Here is a 14,117-nt window from a genome sequence, read left to right as displayed (position 1 = left end):
GAGATGTCAAGGTGGCATCCAAGAATATGCTACAGTATGAGTATAGTGTAAATAATAACTACCAATATACCTTCTAAATTATAAGCATTTAGGTAGTCAAACAATTACTCTGTAAAACGAGGGATGCAGTTACTCTATTTAACTAATAATTTAATGAATAATGAAAGAATTGACACAAACAATTACAGTGAACATTATACATTATAGAATAACACAGATTATATGACTATCACCAATAGGATAAAACAATGTGGTAACACAATTCTTCAGTTCAGAATAGTCTCTAAGAGAAAACACGATGTGTGTCTGATACACATACAGTTGAAGTCGGAAGTTTACATACACCTTAGCCAAATGCATTTTCACAATTCCTGACATGTAATGAATGTGAAATGTCAGAATAATAGTAGAGAGAATGATTTATTTCAGCTGGGTCAGAAGTTTACATACACTCAATTAGTATTTTGTAGCATTGCCATTAAATTGTTTAATTTGGGTCAAACGTTTCGGGTAGCCTTCCACATCCCACAATAAGTTGGGTGAATTTTGACCCATTCCTCCTGACAGAGCTGGTGTAACTGAGTCAGGTTTGGTCCTTGCTTGCACACGCTTTTTCAGGTCTGCCCACAAATTTTCTATAGGATTGAGGTCAAGGCTTTGTGATGGCCACTCCAATACCTTGACTTTGTTGTCCTTAATTAAGCCATTTTGCCACAACTTTGGAAGTATGCTTGGGGTCATTGTCCATTTGGAAGACCCATTTGTGATCAAGCTAACTTCCTGACTGATGTCTTGAGATGTTGCTTCAATATATCCACATAATTTTCCCTTCCTCATGATGCCCTCTGTTTTGTGAAGTGCACCATTCCCTCTTGCAGCAAAGCACTCCCACAACATGATGATGCCACCCCTGTGCTTCACGGTTGGGATGGTGTTCTTAGGCTTGCAAGCCTCCCTCTTTTTCCTCCAAACATAACAATGGTCATTATGGCCAAACAGTTCTATTTTTGTTTCATCAGACCAGAGGACATTTCTCCAAAAAGTACGATCTTTATCCCCATGTGCAGTTGCAAACCGTAGTCTGGCTTTTTTATGGCGGTTTTGGAGCAGTGGCTTCTTCCTTGCTGAGCGGCCTATCAGGTTATGTCGATATAGGACTCGTTTTACTGTGGATATAGGTACTTTCGTACCTGTTTCCTCCAGCATCTTCACAAGGTCCTTTCCTATTGTTCTGGGATTGATCTGCACTTTTCGCACCAAAGTATGTTAATCTCTAGGAGACAGAATGCGTCTCCTTCCTGAGCGGGATGGCTGCTGCATGGTCCCATGGTGTTTCTACGTTCATACTATTGTTTGTACAGATGAACGTGGTATCTTCAGGCATTTGGAAATTACTCCCGAGGATGAACCAGACTTGTGGAGGTCTACAATTCATTTTCTGAGGGCTGATTTCTTTTGATTTTCCCACGATGTCAAGCAAAGAGGCACTGAGTTTGAAGGTAAGCCTTAAAATACATCCACAGGTACACCTCCAATTGACTCAAATGATGTCAATTAGCCTATCAGAAGCTTCTAAAGCCATGACATCATTTTCTGGAATTTTCAAGCTGTTTAAAGGCACAGTCAACTTAGTGTATGTAAACTTCTGACCCACTGGAATTGTGATACAGTGAATTAAAAGTGAAATAGTCTGTCTGTAAACAATTGTTGGAAAAATGACTTGTGTCATGCACAAAGTAGATGTCCTAACCGACTTGCCAAAACTATAGTTTGTTAACAAGAAATTTGTGGAGTGGTTGAAAAACGAGTTTTAATGACTCCAACCTAAGTGTATGTAAACTTCCGGCTTCAACTGTAGGAGCTTGGTAACAAGTTCTCAAAGTATAAACAAAGTCCTTTTAACCAAATTCAAGCAGAAACTCACGTCCAACCTGAATTAACATTTCTTTGCACTTGCTAGTTAAAATCAAAGACAGGAAAACACAGCCAGATTCAAATCTAATTAACTCAATGTAAATGATAAGAGCGCATCCTTGTGTCGCTCCCTCTTTGAACTATCCGCTGCCCGACGAACAAAATAACACTCCCTGTAACAATAAATCCATAGCACTTACAGTACAATAAAATATATATATTTTCATCTGTCTTCACACCTCTCCTGGCGTCAGTGACCCCAGGACTTCCATGGAACGCCAGCCAGTCAGGAGTATAGTATCAAAGAAGAAGAAGACCCCTTATGTAGTCTAACATAAACGTTAGAAGAAGACGAAAAGACGACAAGTGTTTATTTTTCTTTACCATATATTTGTCTTTATATTACAAAATATTGTTAAATAGGAATAAATAATTTAAGCTGTTCTTGCTAGCTACTGTAACATTACTTATTTACTTACATCAGCCTGCCTAGTCAGCTAGCTAGCTAGCCAGACAGTTTTGTTTAGCTAATGTTAGCAAGCTAGCTAACTGTTTTGTAGTTTTTCCCATCTAGGTAGTTGGTCATCTAGAATTTGCTAGTTATACATTTAGTTATATGTCTGTCATATTGAGGCATCTAGCTATATGTTAACCCTGATCAATCAAATGGATAGGTGTAAGCAATTATGGTCATTCGAACTGCCCTCAACTAGGTCCTTTGCTAGACAGACACACAGACAGAGAGGATGTGGACAGCTGGGCATGTGAAATAACCTTTTGTTTATCGATCACATTCTATTATATCTCAAATTATTATGATTTCAATGAATGTCATATCAGAGAGAACACAACGTTTCAATTTGTCAACTTAAAGGTCAGTACCTGTCTAGCCTGACAGAAGTTTAAGAGGGTGAAGACTGTGGCGTAGGAGTTGAAGCCCAGTTGTTTCACCATGGCACATGATTGGTAAGTGTCACAATTCAAATTTTGCCCTGATAAATTGTTTTGTAATGGTTGCTTTATTTGACCACAGCAGAGTTCAATATTATAGATTGTGTGTCATTATCCTTACAAATATAAAAATCTGCTTACTGAATGACACAGATACCGGTAAGAATTAAGTAATCTTCTCTCTAACACTTTATATGTTAGGGGTGGACCTCATCGGACCCTTCACGAAATCCAGGAATGGCAACAGCTGGTGTCTGATGGCGACCGATTATTTTACCAAGTGGGTGGAGGCAATACCCATTAAGGTCTGTAAAGGACAAGAACGTGCTTAACTCTAAATTCCCTTCTGTAACCCATTTAAAAAGGGTGCTTGGAACCAAAAATGTATTTTCTTTTGTATGATACCCATTAAGGACAAGACTGGCAAGGACACCTCTAAGGCGATGATGGACGATGATGGATCTTCAACACCCATGGTTCTCCTGAGGTCATCTTGAGTGACCGAGGTCGTGAACTCTGGAACAAGGTACGGATGTTATCGGTTATATTCTGTCACCAATGGTTTGTTTTAGGTTTTTTTAGAATTAGTTTTTGTTTTTCCATGGTACATAATCAGACATTTCTCAATATCATCCATTGTCAACAGATATCTCTTTCCTACTCCCTCCTCCAGGTTTGGAAGAACGGACCAACCTCACCCTCAAGACTGCCACGGGCAAGTCCCTTGACGGGTTCCAGGAATGGTGGGAGGACAACCTGAAGGTCATTCTCTTTGCACACAACAGCAGCATCCAGGCCTCCAGAGTACTCACCCTATCTCCTGCTGTATGGACGGGAGCTGCAGCTGTCGACTGAGGTAAACAATACAATTGTATATACAATCATTGGGTCAAATTTGTGATTGATTTAGTGTTGTTTGTCTATTGCTATTTACACCCTTCTTTTCAATTTCCGCCTAAAATGACATACCCAAATCAGGATCCGAAGCAACGATATGCATATTCTTGATATTATTTGAAAGGAAACACTTTGAAGTTTGTGGAAATGTGAAATTAATGTAGGAGAACATAACACAATAGATCTGGTAAAAGATAAAACAAACAAAAAAAACATACGTTTTCTATTTTAATTTTTGTTGCATCATCTTTGACATGAAAAATAAGACATACATTCAGATAGGAATGGAGGTCATTTAGATGTTGTCCACAAAAGGTCAACAGTGTATGTGCAAAGTTTCAGACTGATATCTTCAAGAATGAGCAAGCTACATATCATTTAGTATGAAGTCACCCAGGCGTACCTCACGAGTTTGTCCAAATGTACCCAAGTGGCCTCCAAGTGGCCGAATTGGTAGATTGATACATTTTCAAGTACATAACTATAGAGAACATACACAAATGCTATGGTAATAAAAATACAAGTTGACACACTCCCAGGAATGTCATACATGATGGATCATTAGCTTCCCTACATAAGACACTAACCTTCACACATCTAGACGGCCGGGCGGGGTGGGTGTGGAGCCAGACAGCAGCAGTGGTCTGACTTAATGAACCAGTTTCTACTGGAGGACTTGAATGTGGTCTCTTTGCTGTTGCCTCCCAGAAGTCATCTGAGTCAGTCTCTAGCACTACAGAAGATTTAAAAAATTCAGTTAGATATCAAGTTTACTATGACTTATATTATTGAACCTTTATTTTAGCAGGGGGTGAACCCTGCATCAATACATCAAATAAACAATACATATCTATAAACATATATATTATATAGTTTGTGGAACACATTGACTCTAATGAAATTTGCTAACTAATAGTAAATAGGGCACAGACCTACAATGTATATATACAGACCGACAAAATTAGCAGAATACCCAGGCTATTATTCCTCCTACACCAAACTTTACAGTTGGCACTATGCATTCGGACAGCTAGCATTCTCCTTTCATCTGCCAAACCCAGATTCGTCTGTCGGACTGCCAGATGGTGAAGTGAAACCCAGATTCATCACTCCAAAGAACGCGTTTCCACTGCTCCAGAGTCCAATGGCAGCGAGTTTTACACCACTCCAGATGATGCTTGGCATGGCGCATGGTGATCTTAGGCTTGTGTGTGGCTGCTTGGCCACTGAAACCCATTTCATGAAGCTCCCGACGAGCAGTTCTTGTGCTAATGTTGCTTCCAGAGGCAGTTTGAAACTCAGTAGTGAGTGTTGCAACCGAGGACAGGCGATCCCATTCTGTGAGCTTGTGTGGCCTACCACTTCATGGCTTAGCTGTTGTTGTGGTGTGGGGGCTGTGCTTTGGCAAAGTGGGTGGGGTTATATCCTGCCTGTTTGGCCCTGTCCGGGGGTATCATCGGATGGGGCCACAGTGTCTTCTGATCCCTCCTGTCTCAGCCTCCAGTATTTATGCTGCAGTAGTTTATGTGCTGGGGGGCTAGGGTCAGTCTGTTTCATCTGGAGTATTCTCTTGTCTTATCCGGTGTCCTGTGTGAATTTAAATATGCTCTCTCTAATTCTCTCTTTCTCTCTTTCTTTCTTTCTCTCGGAGGACCTGAGCCCTAGGACCATGCCTCGGGACTACCTGGCATGATGACTCCTTGCTGTCCCCAGTCCACCTGGCCATGCTGCTGCTCCAGTTTCAACTGTTCTGCCTGCGGCTACGGAACCCTGACCTGTTCACCGGACGTGCTTGTTGCACCCTCGACAACTACAATGATTATTATTATTTGACCATGCTGGTCATTTATGAACATTTTAACATCTTGACCATGTTCTGTTATAATATCCACCCGGCACAGCCAGAAGAGGACTGGCCACCCCTCATGGCCTGGTTCCTCTCTAGGTTTCTTCCTAGGTTTTTGGCCTTTCTAGGGAGTTTTTCCTAGGGAGTTTTTCCTAGCCACCGTGCCTCTTTCACATGCATTGCTTGCTGTTTGGGGTTTTAGGCTGGGTTTCTGTACAGCACTTTGAGATTTCAGCTGATATACGAAGGGCTATATAAATAAATTTGATTTGATTTGATTTGATTTGTTCCTCTATGTTTCAACTTCACAATAACAGCACTTACAGTTGATCAGGGCAGCTCTAGCTGGGCAGAATTTTGACAAACTGACTAGTTGGAAAGGTGGCATCCTATGACGGTGTCACGTTGAAAGTTACTGAGCCCTTCAGTAAGGCCATTCTACTGCCAATGTTTGTCTATGGATTGTGTGCTCGATTTTATACACCTGTCAGCAACGGGTGTGGCTGAAATAGCCAAATCCACTAATTGGAAGGGGTGTCCACATACTTTGTATATACAGTGTAGGTGTTACAGAATCAACGCTACACACACACACACACACACACACACTTAGCTACTATGGCCAAAGACCTGGCACTTTTACCAAACCATGAATAAAAATACAACCTAGCCCAAACACATGGAATTAACATTCTTACGTAGGTACATTTTTCTTAACCCCCTTCCAACATACAAACACACCACACACGTACGCATTAGGATCACCTTCCTAATATTGACCTGCACCCCCTTTTGCCCTCAGAACAGACGTAATTTGTCGGGGCATGGACTCTACAAGGTGCTGGCCAATGTTTTTTTATTTTTTATTTTATTTCACCTTTATTTAACCAGGTAGGCCAGTTGAGAACAAGTTCTCATTTACAACTGCGACCTCGCCAAGATAAAGCAAAGCAGTGCGACCCAAACAACACAGAGTTACACATGGGATAAACAAACATACAGTCAATAACGCAATAGAAAAGTCTATATACAGTGTGTGCAAATGTAGTAAGATTAGGGAGGTAAGGCAATAAATGAGCCATAGTGGCGAAATAATTACAATTTAGCAATTAAAGACTGGAGGGATAGATGTGCAGAAGATGAATGTGCAAGTAGAGATACTGGGGTGCCAAGGACCAAAATATAAATAACAATATGGGAATGAGGTAGTTGGGTGGGCTATTTAAAGATGGGCTATGTACAGGTGCAATGATCGGTAAGCTGCTCTGACAGCTGATGCTTAAAATTAGTGAGGGAGATATAAGACTCCAGCTTCAGTGATTTTTGCAATTAGTTCCAGTCATTGGCAGCAGAGAACTGGAAGGAAAGGCGGCCAAAGGAGGAGTTGGCTTTGGGGATCACCAGTGAAATATACCTGTTGGAGCGCGTGCTACGGGTGGGTGCTGCTATGGTGACCAGTGAGCTGAGATAAGGCGGGGCTTTACCTAGCAGAGACTTATAGATGACCTGGAGCCAGTGGGTTTGGCGACGAATATGAAGCGAGGGCCAGCCAACGAGATGTTGACTCCAATCTTTTCTACAATTGTGTCAAGTTGCTGGATGTCCTTTGGGTGGTAGACAATTCTTGATACACACTGGAAACCCTGTGTGGGTGCCTTGCACCTACTACCATATCCCTACTTCCCATTCACCCACTGAATGGCACACAAACACAATCCATGTCTCAATTGTCTCAAGGCTTACCAATTCGGTAACACTTTACTTGACACCCAGTGTCCATACCGGTCATAACCATGTCATAATATGGTCATAACACTGTCATGACCCCTATATGTACACCTGTTGTGATATATATTGCTATATTTTATGGCTGGTTATGACACCTACATAAGAGTGTCAAAACCCACATTTATTCAAATTTATTTTTTCCCTGCCAAGAAATGTCCTTTCATTTGAAAGTTTGTTTCCTAAGTCTTTTGTTGCTGTTGTAATGAATTCTTTGCAGTGATGTTTTTTTCCATCATATTTAAAATAGCTTGCAGAAAACACGTTATGACATTGTCATGAAGCATTATGACCATCCTGTGGCACTTTACTTGAACTAAGAAAATGCACTTTATGACACTGTCAAGAAGCATTATGACCATCCTGTGGCACTCTACTTGGACTAAGATAATACACTTTATGACACTGTCAAGTAACATTATGACCATCATAATCATATAAGCCAGGCATATCATGTACATACTCTAATGTCAGTCATCAGTCAAAAAGAGGGTGTCATGATGGTCTTCATCCATAACTGTCGGTACATGGTTATACAGCCCTACTTAAATGTAATTAAATAATTCATCAAAAGGTCTAATTTATTGGGCTAGGTGGTGGGACAAATGTAGGTGGTCAATTCTCATCTTATTTTTATAAAATTATCTAACTTGAAAGAGTATATATGTTACAGCCCGTTGGCTCATAATAATCGTGCCAATCCAGATTTAAATTGCATTTCAGTATCATGTTGACTAAGGCCATGACTTTTTCCCAAATGACTCAGTCAGGAAAAACTTGTGGGCTCTTTTTCAATTGTCCTCCCCTTGTCTTCCCTTGATAGGTAGCCTAGCGGTTAAGAGCATTGGGCCAGTAACCGAAAGGTTGCTGGTTTGAAGCCCGAGCCTGCAAGGTGGAAAAATCTGTTGTTCTGCCCTTGAGCAAGGCAGTTAACCGCCAAAATCAACTGCTCCCTGGTCGCCGATGACGTGGACCTTGATTAAGCCAGCCCCCGCATCTCTCTGATTCAGAAAGGTTGGGTTAAATGCAGAAGACACATTTCGGTTGAATGCATTCAGTTGTGCAACTGACTAGGTATCCCTTTCCCTTGATTATCCTTTTTTTTTATCTACACTGATTGTAAAAAACTTGCTGACAGGTGAAAACAAAATGGCTCAACATTAGGCAGGCTTTAACTTGGCTGAGTAAACTCAACTCCATATAAATTACATCTCGATGGAGTTAAATTGCGGTGTGTGTCGGCGGAGTGCACCTCCGAATACATTGAGTCGGTATTAGTGATGGGGTAAAATATTGATACAGTTACACATTGCAATATTATTTTGGACTCCAAGTAGGGCTGTTATGGTGACATATTACTTCCATATGACCGTTTAGTCACGACGGTAGGCTTCTCCAAGCTCTGATGCTGCTGATGGTCATTAGTAGCCTACCAAACTTGCTAACTGCCTGGAACTCAGCACTCTATTTCCCCTCTAACCACTCTGAAATCAATGCAAATGTTTTGGAAAATCTAATCAAACACTTCATGACAGTCCATGTGCTCATGTTGCGCATCATTTCTATAGGCTATGCAATTATATTAAAAAACTGTTTTCATGGCCTCTTAAAAAGAGGAGGATCCCATCAGCTTTCTATAGGCTAGGCCTACTCGATTTATTTATCAAGTTTCCCAATATTAAGCACATTGCTTTGCTTTAAAACAGGAGTATAGCCTACGTGGCATGAAAATTAACCACGGGAAAAGCGTCATGATAACGGTCCATTCTAAATCAAAACTAATTTCTAACATATAACATATATTATTTAATATATGTAAAGACAACAGTAAATTAAGAATAGCCTGTTGGGTGACAATATTAGCCTATCACTTTTGAATTGATGTCTTATAGAATTATTATAATGGCGCCGGAGCAGAAGACAGACGTTTTACGTGCCCCCAACTGATTGTGTTTTTTGTTAGTTTATCTGCATTGTTTTTTATCTGCAACTCATTTTTTGCTCTTTTTGTACATAATGTTGCCGCTACCGTCTCTTATGATCGAAAATAACTTCTAGACATCAGGACTGTGACTGCTCACCACGGACTAGTAGAATCTTTTTTCTTCTTTCACGACTCTGACGAGCCCGAGGCGGAGGATATACGGCTCCCTCAGGAACAGGCCCCGACCCCAGTGATCTGCGTGAAGAGGAGGCGGAGAAAGAGAAGCCAGAGGGCGGGCTGCCTTCTGAGAAGTAGGAGGAGATCGAATAAACCCCCACTCGCCCCAAATTCTGCTAGCAAACATACAATCTTTGGAAAATAAAATGGACAGGTTATTGGGAAGATTAAACTACCAACGGGACATTGAAAACTGTAAACTGTAACATCTTATGCTTCACGGAGTTGTGGCTGAATGACGACAATATCAACATACAGCTGGCTGGTTATACGATGTACCGGCAGGATAGAACAGTGGCGTCTGGTAAGTATTTTTGTAAACAACAGCTGGTGCACGATATCTAAGGAAGTCTCGAGCTATTGCTCGAGCTATTGCTAGAGTTTCTCATAATAAGCTGCAGACCACATTACCTACCGAGAGAGTTTTCATCTATATTCTTTGTAGCTGTTTACATACCACCACAGTCAGAGGCTGGCACTAAGCTAGCATTGAATGAGCTGTATTCCGCCATAAGCAAACAAGAAACGCTCACCCAGAGGCGGCGCTCCTAGTAGCCGGGGACTTTAGTGCAGGGAAACTTAAATCAGTTTTACCAAATTTCTATCAGCATGTTAAATGTGCCACCAGAGGGAAAATAATTCTGGATCACCTAAACTCCACACATAGAGATGCATACAAAGCTCTCCCTCGCCCTCCATTTGGCAAATTTGACCATGATTCCTGCTTGCAATCAAAAATTAAAGCAGGAAGCACCAGTCACTAGATCAATAAAAAAGTGGTCAGATGAAGCAGATGCTAAGCTACAGGACTGTTTTGCTAGCACAGACTGGAATATGTTCCAGGATTCCTCCAAATGCATTGAGGAGTTTGTCATTGGCTTCATCAATAAGTGAATCGATGACATCGTCCCCACAGTGACCGTACGTACATACCCCAACCAGAAGCCATGGATTACAGGCAGCATCCGCACTGAGCTAAAGGCTAAAGGCTAGAGCTGCCGTTTTCAAGGAGCGGGACTCTAACCCGGACGCTTATAAGAAATCCCCACATGCCCTCTGACGAACCATCTTACAGGCAAAGCATCAGTACAGGACTAAGATCGAGTCGTACTACACTGGCTCTGACACTCGTCGGATGTGGCAGGGCCTGCAAACCATTACAGACTACAAAGAGAAGCACAGCCGAGAGCTGCCCAGTGACACGAGCCTACCAGACGAGCTAAACTACTTCTATGCTCGCTTCGAGGCAAATAACACTGAAACATGCATGAGAGCATCAGCTGTACCGGAAGACTGTGTGGTCACGCTCTCTGCAGCCGATGTGAGTAAGACCTTTAGACGGGTCAACATTCACAAGGCCGCAGGGCCAGACGGATTACCAGGACGTGTACTGCAAGCATGCGCTGACCAACTAGCAAGTGTCTTCACTGACATTTTCAACCTTTCCCTGTTCGAGTCTGTAATACCAACATGTTTTAAGCAGACCACCATAGTGCCTGTGCCCAAGAACATGAAGGTAACCTGCCTAAAGGACTACCAAACCGTAGCACTCACGTCTGTAGCCATGAAGTGCTTTGAAAGGCTGGTCATGGCTCACATCAACACCATCATCCAAGAAACCCTAGACCCACTCCAATTTGCATACCGCACCAACAGATCCACAGATGATGTAGTCTCTATTGCACTCCACACTGCCCTTTCCCACCTGGACAAAAGGAACAGCTATGTGAGAATGCTATTCATTGACTACAGCTCAGCGTTTAACACCATAGTGCCCTCAAAGCTCATCAATAAGCTAAGGACCCTGGGACTAAACACCTCCCTCTGCAACTGGGTCCTGGACTTCCTGATGGGCCGCCCCCAGGTGGTAAGGGTATGTAACAACACAGCCACGCTGATCCTCAACACAGGGGCCCCTCAGGGGTGCGTGCTCAGGCCCCTCCTGTACTCCCTGTTCACTCATGACTGCACTGTTAGGCGGAGCAGCACAGGGGAACCCAAGAGCAGACTCAGACAAAAAAACAGGGATGAATGAACCAAGGTATTTATTGTAACACAGGGAGAGATGGAGTGCAGATCCGGGGAAGCTCAGATGAGTTGTAGGAAACCAGATGTGGAAGTTGAGGTTGGAGTGAGCTGGGTTGGGACAGGGTAAACGGGTCCAGAGGGGAATCCAAGGGAGTGGTGGTGAGCTGAATCTAGAACAGGGTAGCAGGGTAGTGAGAAGAGGAACACTAGACAGGAACCAGAGTCAGAGCGGTAGGACTGCAGTGAGAGGATAAACAGCATCAGGCAGGGAAACAGGCACAGCAGGATACAGGATCTTAAATAACAACAAAGTAGCTAGAAGCATGACTGACTGAACGGAGATTACGATCTGCCAGAGTGGAAGTGGCGGGACTGAGTATTTGTAGAGGTGTTGATTATGGAATGGGTTGCAGCTGGTGGGGATCTGCTCTGAGTCCAGCACACCTGTCTCCAACCACACAATCATACACACAAAGAAGGAGAGGGAGAGAGAGAGAGAGTGTACTGGGGGAGTGGCTGCGGGTCATGGAGACACCGGATGAACACAAGAGGGCGTAGCAGGAGCAGATGTGACATGCATGGCCAGGCACGACTCCAACACCGTTATTAAATTTGCCGATGACACAACAGTGGTAGGCCTGATCACCGACAACAACGAGACAGCCTATAGGGAGTAGGTCACAGACCTGGCCGTGTAGTTCCAGGTAAACAACCTCTCCCTCAACGTGGTCAAGACAAAGGAGATGATTGTGGACTACAAGAAAAAGAGGACCAAGCACGCCCCCATTCTCATCGACGGGGCTGCAGTGGAGGAGTTTGAGAGCTTCAAGTTCCTTGGTGTCCACATCACCAACAAATGGTCCAAGCACACCATGACAGTCGTGAAGCGGGCACGGCAAAACCTATTCCCCCTTAGGAGACAGAAAAGATTTGGCATGGGTCCTCAGATCCTCAAAAGGATCTACAGCTGCACCATCGAGAGCATCCTGACTGGTTGCATCACTGCCTGGTATGGCAACTGCTCAGCCTCCAACCGCAAGGCACTACAGAGGGTAGTGCGAACGGCCCAGTACATCACTGGGGCCAAGCTTCCTGCCATCCAGGACCTCTATATCAGGTGGTGTCAGAGGAAGGCCCTAAAAATTGTCAAAGACTCCAGCCACCCCAGTCATAGACTGTTCTCTCTGCTACCACACGGCAAGCGGTACCGCAGCGCCAAGTCTAGGTCCAAGAGGCTTCTAAACAGCTTCTACCCCATTGACTCTGTACTGGCACCCCCCTGTATATATTGTTAATTTTTTTGTTTTACAGCTGCTCTTTAATTACTTGTTACTTTTATCTCTTATTCTCATCCGTATTTTTTGAAACTGCACATTTGGTTAGGGGCTTGTAAGTAAGCATTTCACTGTAAGGTCTACACCTGTTGTATTTGGTGCATATGACCAATAAAATTTGATTTGATCACTTGTGAATGTCGGGGCATGGAACAACACATGCCTTTTTTTGGTGACTTTTCCCAAACATACACTACCGTTCAAAAGTTTGGGGTCACTTAGAAATGTCCTTCTTTTTGAAAGAAAAGCAATTTTTTTGTCCATTAAAATAACGTCAAATTGATCAGAAATACAGTGTAGACATTGTTAATGTTGTAAATGACTATTGTAGCTGGAAACGGCAGATTTTTATAGAATATCTACATAGGTGTACAGAGGCCCATTATCAGCAACCATCACTCCTGTGTTCCAGTGGCACATTGTGTTAGCCAAGTTTATCATTTTAAAAGGTAATTGATCATTAGAAAACCCTTTTGCAATTATGTTAGCACAGCTTAAAACTGTTGTCCTGATTAAAGAAGCAATAAAACTGGCCTTCTTTAGACTAGTTGAGTAGTCTGGAGCATCAGCATTTGTGGGTTCGATTACAGGCTCAAAATGACCCGAAACAAAGAACTTTCTTCTGAAAGTCAGTCTAACTCATCAGTCTATTCTTGTTCTGAGAAGTTAAGGCTATTCCATGCAAGAAATTGCCAAGAAACTGAAGATCTCGTACAACGCTGTGTACTACCCTCTTCACAGAACAGCGCAAACTGGCTCTAACCAGAATAGAAAGAGTAGTGGGAGGCCCTGGTGCACAATTGAGCAAGAGGACAAGTACATTAGAGTATCTAGTTTGAGAAACAGACACCTCACAAGTCCTCAACTGGCAGCTTCATTAAATAGTACCCGCAAAACACCAGTCTCAACATCAACAGTGAAGTTCCTCTGTCCAGTGTCTGTGTTCTTTTGCCCATCTTAATCTTTTATTTTTATTGGCCAGTCTGAGATATGGCTTTTTCTTTGCAACTCTGCCTAGAAGGCCAGCATCCCGGAGTTGCCTCTTCACTGTTGACGTTGAGACTGGTGTTTTGCGGGTACTATTTAATGAAGCTGCCAGTTGAGGACTTGCTCATGCCTTTCATGCGACTTTTTTTTTTTTACAGTGGACGTAAATCAGCTGCAGAGAAGTATTTGGGTATACGAGATTTATTTTAAGAAG

Source organism: Salmo trutta, chromosome 14 (assembly GCF_901001165.1).
Source record: "Salmo trutta chromosome 14, fSalTru1.1, whole genome shotgun sequence".
NCBI classification, from domain to species: Eukaryota; Metazoa; Chordata; class Actinopteri; order Salmoniformes; family Salmonidae; genus Salmo; species Salmo trutta.
This window is presented reverse-complemented; position numbering follows the sequence as displayed.